This window comes from Myotis brandtii, unplaced genomic scaffold (genome assembly GCF_000412655.1).
Source record: "Myotis brandtii unplaced genomic scaffold, ASM41265v1 scaffold565, whole genome shotgun sequence".
Taxonomy (NCBI): Eukaryota; Metazoa; Chordata; class Mammalia; order Chiroptera; family Vespertilionidae; genus Myotis; species Myotis brandtii.
Genome location: NW_005370105.1, coordinates 2,461,260 through 2,475,276, shown reverse-complemented (window position 1 = coordinate 2,475,276; position 14,017 = coordinate 2,461,260). Strand labels below are relative to the sequence as shown.

At 45.5% G+C, this 14,017-nt stretch overlaps 2 long non-coding RNA genes across 2 annotated transcripts in view; one reads left to right on the top strand and one right to left on the bottom strand.

The window, feature by feature from the left end:
• Positions 1-12,585: 12,585 nt before the first annotated feature.
• LOC106728208 overlaps positions 12,586-14,017 on the top strand; it is a 2,032-nt gene continuing 600 nt past the window's right edge. The window contains exon 1 of the long non-coding RNA XR_001364490.1: positions 12,586-12,652. This is a non-coding gene — a long non-coding RNA (uncharacterized LOC106728208). The remainder of the gene's footprint in view (positions 12,653-14,017) is intronic.
• LOC102254446 overlaps positions 12,646-14,017 on the bottom strand; it is a 14,842-nt gene continuing 13,470 nt past the window's right edge. Inside the window, exon 4 of the long non-coding RNA XR_001364486.1 lies at positions 12,646-12,953. This is a non-coding gene — a long non-coding RNA (uncharacterized LOC102254446). The remainder of the gene's footprint in view (positions 12,954-14,017) is intronic.

Sequence of the window (14,017 nt, the reverse complement as noted above, 5' to 3'; positions counted from 1 at the left end):
GGGGGTGTGGACAGACGGAGAGACGGACAGATGGAGACGGAGCGCGCTCGCAGGACTCATGACAGAACATGATTATTATTGCTCTGTTGTGTCACATTGTCGTGACTCTCTCCCTGCGCCTGACGTACAAGTTAAAGTGCATCACAGGGACGCGCGTGCGGAGCGCACACCTGTGGCCCGTCCTCGGGTTCGCGCCCCCCCCCCGGGCCTGGAAACCGAGTGACGGGGAGACCACGGAACCGAAGGACACCCGAGACGACGGCAGCCAAGGACACGGAGTCACATGCGGACACGTTAGTTACGAAACAGTGACGGGCACTTAAAACGCCACCGCATCAGGGACACTCGGGAGCACGAGTCATTCTCTGCAAATCCGCTTGTGCGCGCAGCTCGGAGACCCTCGCGGGTCCTGCCTGGCGCCCGGCCCGTGGGAGGCGCTCTGCGAGTTTCCTGGGCAGTGTGTCCTGTGAACCCTAAACACCAGGATCGCCTGTAACGTGTGCAGCTTGTCCTGTGAGCATAGTTAGGAGCAGCCTGGGGTCCCTGGATGAGAACCTGTTGGGTGCTGGGGACTCAGCGAGAGCGCCTTCGGCTCCATCCCGCTGCAGGCACAACCTGCTGGAATCCCGTCCTCTTACATGGTAATTGGAATAACGTCCTGTGACACAGCGATTGGATGTGTTGGTTGATGTGAGCTACAAAGCGATAGGCTTGCTGGTCTTTTGCGCAAACAGAAAAGTGCCCTTGCAGTGCCCTACAGGCAGGTCCGGGCCTCCCCCCCGCCCCCCCATTCCTGCTCCTCGTGTTCTCTCTGCCCATCCACGCGGGCGTTGCCCCCGCTGCCGCCTCTGCCTGCAAAGATCCCCCCCGCAGCCAGCCCCTCATGAGCTTCAGGCGGTCACAGGAAGGCCACCTTTGTGGTAAGGGCTACTCTGACCGCCACGTTGAAAAGTTCAGCTCCCTTTAGTCACATTCACCACCCGCTTCCCTGCTCTGTTTTCTCCAGAGCATCCACTACAAACGGACGTTCTGTTCGTTTTAATTACATGTCTGCTCACCACCTGCCTTCCTGTGGCAGAATGTAAGTTCCTCGAGGCTGTTCGCGTCACTGTTGCACCCCAGTGTCTGAGGAGTGGCTAGCACACTGTACAGGCTCAACACATATATTTTAAAAAAATACTAGAGGCCCGGTGCACGAATTCGTGCACCCCTGGGGTCCTTCGGCCTGGCCTGCGGGGATCAGGCCAGAATCGGCTCTCCGACATCCCCCGAGGGGTCCCGGATTGCTAGAGGGTGGTTCTCAGGTGACGCACCCCAGAATTGGGCTCCCTCCTCTCTCCTCCGGGTGCGTCACCCGAGAACCACAGCTGCCAAGTCACCGCAGCTCCACAGCTCCTGCATTGAGCGTCTGCCCCCTGGTGGTCAGTGCATGTCATAGCTACCAGTCGGATCGTCAGAAAGCCACTTAGGCTTTTATATATACAAGATATTCTTAGTGATTTCAGAGAGGAAGGGAGAGAGAGAGAGAGAAACATCAATGATGAGAGAGAATCATGGGTCAGCTGCCTCCTGCACGCCCCGCATGGGGGATGGGGCCCACAACCCAGGCATGTGCCCTGACCAGGAATCGAACCGTGACCTCCTGGTTCACAGGTGGACGCTCAACCACTGAGCCACGCTGGCTGGGTGGCTCAACACATATTTTTGATGATTGCATAAAGCAGCTAGTAGGTTATAGTCCCTGATCAGTTTTTGTACTTCTGTATCAGCATTTGATACTGAATATTGTACACTGATGTGCCTGTCTCACCCACCAGAGGGAATTGTTCAAGGCAAGGTCCAAGTCTTCTTAATCTTTGAATCCTCAGCTGAGAGTGCCGGAAGTAAGCAGGTGGCCTCGAACATGTGCTGATTGAACGAGCCAAGGGATCCAAAATCAGCACGTCTGTGTACCTTCCCAGTCGCACTTGCCCCGACGGGTCCTCAGATGTTTGAATTGAACTTCCTCAACTTAAGGAAGTGCCTGCTCTGAACCAGGCTCCCTGCCTCCGCCGTGCGCTTGGCAGTATTTGATGAGCAGAATCACTCCTGTGAAGTGCCAGTGTTTTCAGTGAATCCCAAACTATTTTCCACCCCCTGACTTCATGTCTTAAACACACTGAGTTTCATCAGTTTTGTTTGTTTTTCAAGTGTTCTGAGCAGTCGCTTCTAAATCTATTGAAAATGTTATCAAATTATGTGTTTGTTGTTGTTTTTTGTTTATTTAATGTTTGCATTCGATGTTTAGAGTGCCAGGGAACAATTATTTGGTAGTTTGTATCTCAGGCAGAGGAACCATTCCTGAAGTATTTTCACATTTTTTTAGAAGAATTAATATATTACATATGTGTGCCATTGTATGTGTGGGGTGTGTGTGTATGTGTATTTGCCATCACAGAATTCATACACTAAACTCTTTTTTTAGCTTCAATTGAAAGAATTTCTTTTTGTTTTTCCTTCTTTTCTTTTTCTTTTTTTTTTTTTTTTAGGTGGGAGGTACAGGATGGGGGGATGGGATGCTGATTAGCATAACTTTTCCAAGCAGCACAAACACATTTCACAATGGGATCTCTGATAAATGTCCAAATGGATTTTAAAACTAAGTAAATTGAACTGCTTTTTACCGAGTCCCATAATTTATTTCAACCATCTGTGTCACACACACACACACGTTTTTTCTTAAGTGCTTTATGATTTTTTTTGTTCCCCCCAGCACCCTCCTCATTGGCCCCCCTAATGGATCGATACGTCTTTCAGTCAAGAAAGTTTTTTTTTAACATCACTCAAAATATGGAAGCAAGAGCATCCTTCTGGCACCATCCTTTCCTTGTAAAGGCCACCGAATGTTTCTTGCTGGGAGAGTGTATGGAGCAGTTAGGATCCTGGCACCCACTCTTGTTCTAGGGAGAGCGTTTCCTGGCCCACACTTGTTGTTGCAGGATAGTGAATGCTGGAGTTTTGGGGAGCCACCTCCCCATCTGTACTGGCCTGTCCACCATTGGTGGCTGAGCCGTGGCCTCTGCTAAACTATGCATGCTTACTCACTTATTTTGCTTACGGCTAAAAAAAAAAAACCACCTTTATGGATCACCTACTGTATGCTGAAGACATGACACATAATTCCTGACTTAATCACCACAGTAATCTGAATTTAAAGACTGGGAAACTGATGTGTCTGTGTTTTATTGGAATTTTCTTTTTTTTTATTTATCTTTATTGTTGAAAGTATTATAGATGTCCCGTTTTTTCCCCTTTGATCCCTCTCCACCCACTCCCGTCCAGGCGTTATTAAAACAATGCTAGACATTGGTGGACTTTGTTTCAAATGCATTGTAATTTATAAAGTGCAGTTTTAGTTTTCTTCATGGAGAATGATACTAACTTTTCAAGTTCCTACTTTGCTAAGCAATGCATTAGACAGTATATTAATTATCACAGTTTAAGGAAAACAGGCTTAGTAAGGTAGACTACATATTTTCACAAGACAGAGAGCTGGCATAGCCTGGATTCTTGCCTAAGCCTCTTTTTCTATCACTGTTCTACCTTGAGATAGAATCAATCAATCTATTGATCTAGCTATCATTTATCATCTATTCTATACTATTCTGTCTATGACCTACAATAATACTGAATTTTGGGAATGATATTACCTATATCACTGCTTTTCTGTGCTATAATAAGAAGAAAACATTATACATAGAACTATTATGAAAATTACATATATGGATATATGTATCAACCACAACCTGAGTAAATGTGTATATTTGTGGTGGATGCATATAGTAAATCATGCCTAGGTGATGAGCTCAATCACAGATTTCACACAAATGAAATAAAGACTGTCCTGCCCGGCTGGTGTGGCTCAGTAGTCGAGCATCGAGCTATGAACCAGAAGGTCACAGTTCGATTCCTGGTCAGGGCACATGCCTGGGTTGGGGGCTTGATCCCCAGTGTGGGGTGTGCAGGAGGCAGCCGATCCATGATTCTCTCTCATCATTGATGTTTCTATTTCTCTCTCCCTCTCCCTTTCTCTCTGAAATCAGTAAAACATGTATATTTTTTAAAGACCATGTCCTTTTTCTCCCCTTGTTTGAACTAAGCTAAACTCCTAAACATCACACAAATTTCTAAATAATTCATGTGATGCATTGATACAAGAAGCTATTCATACTTTAAATTGATTAGGCTAAGAATATTAAAATTTGGTTAAAGTAAACAAAATGATTAAATAATTTGAGACCATTCAACCTAGGGAAGACAAAGCTCACTAAGTTTGCACAAAGTATGCTGTTCTAAGAGTTTTAAAATAAGAATAGGGAGCAGTTGTTTTCTATTTTGACATCAGATCAGGAAGTGGGTTTAACAAATTTTGAGAGCGTTGAATTGGATGTAAACAAAGCCACCTCTCTGTCCAAATGATCAAATATTAGCATGGACGCCTGGGAGATGTGAGGTCTTCCTATTGGGAAGTCTGCGCGAAGACCGTGAACAGCCACGGACCCCCACGTGGAAGGGGTGAGCTACGAAGGCGTCTCGAGCCGTCTTCCCAATGTTTCCTTCCATGGATGTCCCGGACTGTCTGTGTGCTTCCCTGCCATTCATAACCGTACCGTAGGCAGGCACAGTTGTTGGCTTTAATTTTTAAACAGATCTCATGGCCAGATGATTTATTGCAGGTTCTCTTTTCCATCCCATTGTGTAGGACTGCAAACAGTGATGGGTCAGCCGGGGTTCAGGGGGAAACTTGCAGATTCCAAGGCAGATCCCGTCTCGAACGCATCCCTGGATAGCAACCAGGGTGTGGCTGGGAACCACATTTCCATCACGACGTGGCCTCGCTCAGAACTCATCAACGGCGTCTCCTGAGACTCAGGTAAAACACACATTCCTTGCCATGGTCCCTGCGGCCTGCCCTGACCCGAAGGTCCCTGTACCTCTGGTCTCGTCCCCCCCTTTCCTCTCCAGCTCACAGAGCTGTAGCCTCTCCCACTATCTGTCCAACAGACCCCTTCCTTCTTTTACTCCTTTGTCCTTGGATCAGCATCAGCATGATACAGATCAGGCGACTGGTCCTCACCGTGGGACGGGCATGCTTCACACACACACACACACACACACACACACACACAGAGAACAGCATGGGTGAAGCTCTGAACTACCCCCATCCATCAGTCCCTGCACATGCATGGGCACACAGATACCTCAACATCCACTTGTCTCCCCTGAATATTTGTCTTCGCCACACACACACACGGGTGTTATCACTATATTTACATGCCTAGTGTATGGGCAGCTGCTCCTTGTCGAGCGTGAATGCCGATATCTCCACGGTATCTCCTGCACCTAGAATGGCATCTGGCACATGATTGACAGGTAATAGAGCCACCTGTCACTTCCCTTTCAACTTCCAAGTAGACATTCTCCCTCCAGTGCCAAAATCTGGTGGAAAAAGAATATTGCTTCGAATTGTGACTGTAGCCAAAGTCCATGTGTTTGTGACTGAACAATGGACTTTCCATCCAGATGGTCCGTCAGTCATCGGGGAGCGAGAGCTGGAGTCCAGAGGGGAAAAGGAAGTATGATTTGCAGAAAACATATCACGTATTCTTTCTTTTAAAAAAAAATGTTTTAATTGATTTCAGAGAGGAAGGGAGAGAGAGAGAGATAGAAACATTAATGAGGAGAGAGAATCATGGATCAGCTGCCTCCTGCACACCCCACACTGGGGATCGAGCCCAAAACCCGGGCCTGTGCCCTGACCAGGGAATCGAACTGTGACCGCCTGGCTCATAGGTCGACGCTCAACCCCTAAGCAACGCCGGCCGGGCTCATTTATTCTTTCTAAAACGAATCAAGCTGATTGTCGTTGGGTAAAGATGTATTAATTATACTTTTTAAAAAACACAACTGAAAGCAGACTTCCTTTCTCCATGCACAAAAGCATTTACTATTCAAAAATATGTGGCTCTCTGTCTGATGTGAGAAGAATGTGTCCTGTTCCCTCTCTGAGAATTTCACTGCCATTTGCATGCTGCCTGGCATACAAGTTGTACTTAGTAATCAATCCCCGTTTAATTGCCGCTCACGGAAGCCCTGGTAATCAGACTTGCTGTAAAAACATTAAGGTGCACAAGAAAGCATAAGGTGGCATTCCCCTCCTCCTTCCTATGCCTGCGTCGCTTCCATTAATACTAATGGGAGGCACAGCTGGTCGTCGGGGAGATTACAGGTTGCTGTTTAAATCATTTTTATTTTTGTACCTTGGCAAGACTTGTGGATCAAAATTAGGTGGCCAGATTTTGCTGTTGTTGAGAAAGCCTTGCCTCTGAAAGAATGAGGCTGGGGGGCTGGGGGCGGGCATTGAGTCCCCTGTTTTATTTTATTTTTATTTGAAGAATCTAAAGACTCATATCCACACAGCAGCTTGTCCGTAGACGGCAAGTCTGTCTTATTCTCTAGCACCAGCTGGAGTCCCGTTTCTAATTTGCTGTGAAGAATTAAGCGAGTGGAGGCCCATACCCTGGAGTATTTGACCTCCGTGGCAGCCAGTGAGCTTGCAACTCCCTGGGCTGCAAAGTGTCTGCGGGATGGATTGGCACTCACATCAGTTAAAACCCTCTGTGGTCGAGTAGCAAACATCACTGCAGATCTGAGGACAGCTCTCGAGCCCTGAGAATAAATGCACTGTAGAGTATTAAGGAAATGGGTTTAGGACACAGGGGAAGCCTTGCTGATCAGAAAGGTCGTGATAGGCCTAGCCGGCGTGGCTCAGCAATTGAGCATCGACCTAGGAACCAGGAGGTCACGGTTCCATTCCCCGTCAGGGCACATGCCCAGGTTGCAGGCTCGATCCCCAGTGTGGGGGTGTGCAGAAGGCAGTCAATCAATGATTCCCTCTCATCATTGATGTTTCTATCTCACTCTCCATTTCCCTTCTTCTCTGAAGTCAATTTTTTAAAAAAAAAAGAAGATTGTGATAGTAGAGCCTTTCACCTTAAGGTCCCCAGCCTGAGCCTGGTGTCGTTGGGTGGCTTTTCGGATGACGACGGTCATTTGTGGCACCATGTGCCCTGTGTCCGCACTCGTGGGCTCATTTCTCTGGGGTCAGGTTTATTGGTCATGGAATAGCTAGTCTCATTATTCTCAACATCCCGGTGTTGGCTGTCTTAGAGCACAGCAGGACAGTCATGGTGGTGTCCTCACAACCCCAATTGCAAACTCTCTCCTTTTATCCCAGTCTTCATTTTCTCCTGTCGGTGCCCTCCTCCAGGTGGCCTTCCGTTGTTTTCCTTATGCCTAATCAACCACTCATCTAACCCTAAGGAGTTACTCTCCAACCCTCCTGCCCACCCAACACACACACATAAGGAGATGACCCTGTCACTCTGGTGGGGAGGTTGTTGAACAGAGAAGCACCCTGTGAGTTACGAACCCATACTAATTCTTCTCGATGTCTGAATAATAGTCCATCATGTGGACACAGCGCCCATTGCTTACCCTTTATTCTGGTGATGGCCCTTGGGGTTGTTTCTACTTTGGGGCTACTGTAAACACTACCATTTTAAGATGAATGAATGTTTTCGTTGCTCCTGGGTACACATCGATGAGTGGAAATGCTGGGTCATATGGGAACTCTGTTTTGATTCTTTGAGGGACAGCTGAACTCTTTCCCAAAGCAGGTTCCCCATGTTATATGTCCACCAGCAATGTATGTCCACATTCTCACCTGTACTTGTTATTGTACATATTTCCATCATAGCCATCCTAATGGGTGTAAATGTATCTTATTGAGCTTGGATTTCCATTCTCGAATGACCCATGGCACTGAGCATCTTTTCATGTGCAGATTTTCATATGAGCATCATTTTCAAATCAATTTGATGAAGGGTAATGGTGTACCAGTATGTGTTAAGACTGTGGTCTCTTTATTTTTATTCAATCAGATGAACATGGTACAGATTGCAGCTGATATTTGCAAAACAGTCCCACCTGTTGTACACTGTGACAGGTAGCCATTGGCCAGCTGGAGCGAGGCAGGAGGCTGACGTTGCCTATTGCACTGTGTAGTTCTTCCCGGAGGGTGGGAAGGACAGAAACCGCCCTGTAGGTGAGGTTGGCAATGTGTTGAGGTACTTTTGTTTGTCACAATGGCCAGTGTCTGCCACAGGCATTGAGTGTCTGAGGCCCCATCTGTGTTGTGTAGTGGGTGAGTCTTGCCTGATTAAGAAGTCCCCTAACTCAACTGTCACAGCTTAAAATAAAAGCCAGATATATGAGTCAGCAGAAACGCAAAGATAGACAAGGGCAAAGTTCAGAATCTGCAAGTGATAAAAAAAAAAAAAGGAACTAGTGGTTGGTGAACGGCCAACTTTCTGGGACTGAGAGGTGATAAGAGCTCCTTCCCAGAGTTGTCCTGAGTCCTCAGTAGTCTCTGGGGCCTGTGTATGTTATAGTCTCTGTATGTGACAAGTTCTAGGTCCACTGAGGGTCTTGTTTTCCTTGTTTCTGTTGGTATCTTCATCCTGACTACCTAACATCATTTCGGACACCTGAGTGTCAAAATGATGCTAACACGCTTTCTCCCCCCCAAAAGATATGGACTGGGTGGAATTTCAGGAGCAGGGTTTAAGTTCTCAGGCTACTCTGGAGTGACTCATTATAAGCTGTTAGGACTGATATTTGCCTTGTGGTTAAGACATTGTAAGTAATTGTGATGGCTTTAAATATTTACCTGGCAAGCTCATTATTTGGGATCCTTTGATTGATTATTTTTTTTCTCTGTGATGCTAATAAACTGGTTTCTGAGGACACTCCAAATTATGAAATGGAAGCCAACTTCAAATTAAATATTTGGGTAAGGGGAGGAAAAGGCAATACTTTGCAAGTTTATTTAGACTGTATGATATAATATTTTAGAGGGCTTAGTGTTTCAAAAGCATTATTCTTGTTTAATTCTGTGGCTTTTATTTTAAATGAAAGCGTTTACAAACTAGATGTATGATAAAAAATAAAAATTAAAAAGTGAAAAGAAAAAGCATTGCTCTAAATGGGTCTAATTTCGATTTCAAGTATTGTTTGTGATAAAATATTAAAGGTAGTTTTTGATTTGAATTATTTAAATTAGAAATGCCTGTAGATTAATTTCAAAAATTAAAACTCATAATCAGATGTTAATTCTAATTTTTTTTTACTGTCATATAAATGTTAACTTGTGTTTTTATCTCTGAGGTAACATAATGAACCATGAATCCAAGATTTGAAAAACTGTATACTAATGAACTTATAATTCCCTTGCGCATATTTTGAGAGTGCTTTTTTTCAAAGAATATTGAAAGTCTAAAGGATCTCTTTAGTGTTTGATTAGCAGCAAAATTAGTGAGCTAGAAACATTATTCATAATACAATAGAGATGTTAGGAGAGTTGGAAACATTCCAGTTGGGTATCTGAGAACAGGGACAACTTAATTGTTCTGAGGTTGAGAGAAAAATTATTGATTGCATTTCCCCACTAAAGTATTCTCTTTAAAATTAAACAGAAATTGTTTGTGTCTTTTGCTAAGAAAGCACTCATCCTCTACTACAGAATGCTCAGCACACGGTAGGTGCTCAATAAGTATATGTATTTTAATCCTTATCGGAGGATATGTTTATTGATTTTAGAGAAAGAGGAAAGGAGACAGAGAAAGAGAGAAACATGGTTTGGTTGCCTCCCATATATGCCCTGACTCAGTGGTTGAGCCTCGACCTAGGAACCAGAAGGTCACAGTTTGATTCCTGTTCAGGGCACATGCTGGGTTGCTGGCTCGATCCCCAGTTTGTGGCGTACAGAAGGCAGCCAATCAATGATTCGCTCTCATCATTTATGTTTTTCTCTCTCTCCCTCTCCCTTCCTCTCTGAAATCAATAAACATATGCTTTTTAAAAAGTAGAAGGTAACTAATACTAATTTTAGTCTGTGATGTTTCAATGAAGCATAAAAAGACATATGGAGAAATATGAGAATAAGATCCCCTCTGTGTATCTTTCCCCGGGAATGTGTACACATTCATATTAACTCCCAGGGGCTTGCAGACCTCCCAACATTGCATTCAGTTCCCCCATGCTCAGGTGAAGAATTCCCAGGAATGCAGTGGATCTGAAATATCCCACCATTTCCAAAGCTCATATTCCATAGAACACAGTTTTTCCCAGCTGGCCAGTGGCCAGGCCATGACTGCAGTACCCCACACTCAAGCAAATTTGGGAAATGCTGGGATGAGCAATGTTAAGCAGATTCCATTACTTCATTCATTCTCAGAATCTTTTATATGCAATGTACAAAAATGCCGAGCTGCTTAAAGAATGCTTACTCTCCACCAGGCACTGTTCTAAGTTAGTGTTCAAGGAGGTAGACTCTAGATTTTCCCTGTTTACTCACATGGAAACTAAGGAAATGGAGATAAATTAGGCTGCCCAAGTTCACACGCATGGGAATTAGGGAGCTAGGATTCTGACAATTCAGTCCGACAATTCAGTCCGGAGTCTCTTATTGACCATTCCAATAAAGACAGGATGCAGAACATATAGGGACCATTAAAGTTTTTATTTTGAAATGAACCTATTAATATACCATAGAAGTCGTGTTTGATGGAAAGTGGTAATGTGATTAATTAGGCAGATTGTATAATATATATATTATATAGACACACATAGTTTTTTGGCTTTGAAAACAATACAGGAAATATTTACAAAATTTGATTATTTATTGGGCAACTGAAATTCTGTCAACATAAGTCTGGGTAAAAAACTGAACATTCTATATTGTTTGAAAACAATGCAATGAAATTAAAAATGATTGACTGTCATAGTTATAATTACAGCGGCTGATGCAGGGCCTCAGAATGGCAGTTGTTAAGTGAGATGGGAGTATGTTTCTCTCTCACAAGCAATCCTGTCATAGACTATCAGGGCAGGTAGGGCAGCGCCTCGGTATCAGACCCAAGCACCTTCTTGCTTATTTCACACACGTCTCCCTGTCCCTTCGCACTGGGGCCAGGTGAGCCACCCCACCCAGCCCCTCTCTCCCCCTCATGCCTCCATTGCAGGCTCCCAAAAGAAGAAGAAGTTTCCTTTGCAGAGTGAGGGTCCGCCTCCCGCCCTCCCTCCATCACTTTCTCTCAGTCTCCTTGTGGGACTCAGGTACCGGGGAACACCTGGCGGCCAGGGGCAGTAGGAAGCAGTTGTCCTCCGCTCGGTGACCGCGAGCTCTGCTGATCCATCTGTCACCATCATGGAAGGGAGAACAGAGGTGGGAGGGCAGGCGGGACGGCCGAAGCTTGGGCCACTCTTAGAGGGAAAAGCCTCTTGACTTGGACGAAAGGTGGGACCAGCACTGTAATGACAGACGTTTGACACCGGTGGACGCGGCCAAACCGTCCTCCGAAGACCATGAAATGCTTCAACGACTTTACATTAAACAAGGCAGCATGAAAATAAGCCAATGAATCACTCACTCGAGGAAGCTAGAAATAATTATGTAAGAGGGGCATACGAAGAGCCTGAAAGCATAAATCAAGATAACATTGTAGATGAATGATTTATAAATGAGGACAAAACAGTTGGATGACAAATAAATGTAAACGCTGTGCCTTCAAAGAGGTCGTGAAAAGAGAAACAGCAGAAAGCACTAGTCAATAAAAAAAAAAGCCTTTGCGTGATGTGTGAAAGAGAGAATATGACCACAGACATGAAGGGAGATTATAACTCTAAGCATATGCCATCACCTGGCGCAGTGGCTAGCAGAGCACCTGACAGTATCGGGACCTTAATTTTCATGAGCCAGTCAGAGAAAGACAGGTATCACATGATCTCACTCATATGTGGAATCTAATGAACAACATAAACTGATGAACAAAGCAGACCCAGAGGCTTGGAAGCATCGAACAGACTAGAACAGCCGTGGGCAAACTACGGCCCACGGGCCGGATCCGGCCCGTTTGAAATGAATAAAACTAAAAAAAAAAAGACCGTACCCTTTTATGTAATGATGTTTACTTTGAATTTATATTAGTTCACACAAACACTCCATCCATGCTTTTGTTCCGGCCCTCCGGTCCAGTTTAAGAACCCATTGTGGCCCTCGAGTCAAAAAGTTTGCCCACCCCTGGACTAGAACCTCAGAGGGAGGGCAGGGAGGGCGGGTGGATGGAAAGAATGAACTTGTATGCATAGATGCACAACTCGTGGACACAGACATTAGGGTGCTGAAGGCCTGGGGTTGGGGGTGGAGGCGGGCTGGGAGAGGTCAGTGGGGGAAAAAGATGGACATATGTAAAAGTCTTCAACAATAAAGACTTTACAGAAATGGCAACAAAGCTCCAAAGATAAAAATATAGACCCTGGCCCACAGAAAACTCTTGTCTATAAAGTAATTAATAGATAAACCTGTTTTGACAACATCAATTTAAGATGTCGGAAACATGAGTCAGCAGAAGCAGAGAAGGAAGGAAGTCAGTATTTTTTGTAGCACGTTCCATGTACCGGGTGCTTGACGTACTTCTCATTTTCCTCAGCTTCAGAGTCGCACCGGGAAGGATGGCGACATTGCAAGGCGGAGGACACTGGGATTCGGGAGGTGAGTCGTTTACTCGTTGTCCGTGAGCTCTTTGTATCACAGCTGCCCTTTCTCCCATTTGCTGAAAACAGCGATCAGTCTTTTATTTAAATACAGGAGCATATCATGTAGAGCTTGGAGGACTCGCATGGAAACATTAAGTGAAGGTTCCTTGTTCATAACTCAGAGCACTTGCCGGTAGATGTTGCACCAACGTTCCCTTTTTATTGGCACATTGATACGGGCCTGGCAAGAAGTACTCCCCAGGAGGCCCATCCCCTAGTCTGTCCGGTGGGCATGTATGTGCAGCGGACCAACAGTCCTGGTGAAAGCCACAAAGAGAAGGAGAATTTAAAAATGCCTGAGAGCTCTATGGTTAGACCTCCTCATCTCTCTCTGCTCTATGTCCTCCCACCCGGGAAGGACTCTCCCCAACTCCCAAGGCCAGGGGGTCTGGGAAGCCGGCAGCCCCCAGCCCACAGACAGAGAAGAACCACTCCGACCCCACGGCCATGCGCCGTGTCCCACGTGTCCCCACCGATGCACATTAGTGCCGGGCGTTCCAGCTCTCACTGCCTCTGGCACCCTCGGGGCGAACCTTTCCTTCCAGTATAATTACCATGTCCTCAGAGGCTCCACTGCTTTTCGATTTTAAAAACAAACAAACAAACAAAGCCATAAAAGGGCTATATAGTCTGTCCAGGGAAATTTGGTGTGTTTTATCTATTTGTGTTCAGCGGTAAGCCTCTAACTTTGAAACTACCGGTGAACACGTAAAATTTTCTTAATGTAAAGTAGGGGTGGGGAATGTCTGGCCCTTGGGCCGTACAAGGCCAACAAAATTATTTGGTCTGGCTCCGCCAAGGCATTAGGGGTGAGTTATTTAAATGTCTGACCAAATAGAGCTAATTTTTAAGTTGATAATGTTGTATGGCCCAAGAATGATGTTATAAATATCCCAACAGCCCTTGGCAGAAAAAAGGTTCCCCACCCCAGAGCAGAGGAATATGGGCATTGCTAGATGTCATTTAAATATTCTTCCTTGGATGACATCTGCTCTCTCTGTAGTGCCATGTACCCCAACACCCAGGCCTGTAAGCTGTAGGGCAGCCATGCACCGAGCTATGGTATAGTGAGCGGTAAGCTTAACGAACGCCCGGAGGGGTGCGGTCTGCTAGGCACACCTGCACGGGGAGACAGCATGATGATAACCAGCTGATCCCAATGAGACCTTGAGCTTATTCACTTATTACCCCTCGGCCACATTTTCTGCATTTTAAAAATCAGGATAGCGCAACCAGCGTGGCCCAGTGGTTGAGCATCGACCTATGAACCAGGAAATCATGGTTATATTCTCGGCCAGGGTACATGCCGGAGTTGTTCCAT